This window comes from Oncorhynchus mykiss, chromosome 11 (genome assembly GCF_013265735.2).
Source record: "Oncorhynchus mykiss isolate Arlee chromosome 11, USDA_OmykA_1.1, whole genome shotgun sequence".
NCBI classification, from domain to species: Eukaryota; Metazoa; Chordata; class Actinopteri; order Salmoniformes; family Salmonidae; genus Oncorhynchus; species Oncorhynchus mykiss.
In genome coordinates this window covers 3,402,692-3,404,154 of record NC_048575.1, presented here as the reverse complement: position 1 = coordinate 3,404,154, position 1,463 = coordinate 3,402,692, and the positions used below count along the sequence as shown (strand labels likewise).

At 44.6% G+C, this 1,463-nt stretch overlaps 1 long non-coding RNA gene across 1 annotated transcript in view; it reads right to left on the bottom strand.

The window, feature by feature from the left end:
• Positions 1-1,287: 1,287 nt before the first annotated feature.
• Positions 1,288-1,463, bottom strand: part of LOC118937434 — an 816-nt gene continuing 640 nt past the window's right edge. The window contains exon 3 of the long non-coding RNA XR_005034785.1: positions 1,288-1,427. This is a non-coding gene — a long non-coding RNA (uncharacterized LOC118937434). The remainder of the gene's footprint in view (positions 1,428-1,463) is intronic.

The window sequence follows — 1,463 nt, the reverse complement described above, 5'->3', positions numbered from 1 at the left end:
TGATGTGAGACCTACAGCACTGAATGTGATGGGAGACCTACAGCACTGTACTGCATGTGATGGGAGACCTACAGCACTGAATGTAATGGGAGACCTACAGCACTGTACTGAATGTAATGGGAGACCTACAGCAATGTACTGAATGTGATGTGATACCTACAGCACTGTACTGAATGTAATGGGAGACCTACAGCAATGTACTGAATGTGATGTGAGACCTACAGCACTGTACTGAATGTGATGGGAGACCTACTGCACTGTACTGAATGTGATGGGAGACCTACTGCACTGTACTGAATGTGATGGGAGACCTACAGCACTGAATGTAATGGGAGACCTACAGCACTGAATGTGATGGGAGACCTACAGCACTGAATGTAATGGGAGACCTACAGCACTGTACTGAATGTGATGTGAGACCTTCAGCACTGAATGTAATGGGAGACCTACAGCACTGTACTGAATGCGATGGGAGACATACTGCACTGTACTGAATGTGATGGGAGACCTACTGCACTGCACTGAATGTGATGGGAGACCTACTGCAGTGTACTGAATGTGATGGGAGACCTGCTGCACTGTACTGAATGTGATGGGAGACCTACTGCACTGTACTGAATGTGATGGGAGACCTACAGCACTGAATGTAATGGGGGACCTACAGCACTGAATGTGATGGGAGACCTACAGCACTGTACTGCATGTGATGGGAGACCTACAGCACTGAATGTAATGGGAGACCTACAGCACTGAATGTGATGGGAGACCTACAGCACTGAATGTAATTGGAAACCTACAGCACTGAATGTAATGGGAGACCTACAGCACTGTACTGAATGTGATGTGAGACCTACAGCACTGAATGTGATGGGAGACCTACTGCACTGTGCTGAATGAGAGGTGAGAGCTACAGTACTGAATGTGATGTGATACCTACAGTACTGAATGTGATGTGAGACCTACAGTACTGAATGTGATGTGAGACCTACAGTACTGAATGTGATAGAAGACCTACAGTACTGAATGTGAAAGAAGACCTACAGTACTGAATGTGGTAGAAGACCTACAGTACTGAATGTGATAGAAGACCTACAGTACTGAATGTGATAGAAGACCTACAGTACTGAATGTGATGTGAGACCTACAGTACTGAATGTGATAGAAGACCTACAGTACTGAATGTGATGTGAGACCTACAGTACTGAATGTGATAGAAGACCTACAGTACTGAATGTGATAGAAGACCTACAGTACTGAATGTGATAGAAGACCTACAGTACTGAATGTGATAGAAGACCTACAGTACTGAATGTGATAGAAGACCTACAGTACTGAATGTGATGTGAGACCTACAGTACTGAATGTGATGTGAGACCTACAGTATTGAATGTGATGTGAGACCTACAGTACTGAATGTGATAGAAGACCTACAGTACTGAATGTGATGTGAGACCTACAGTACT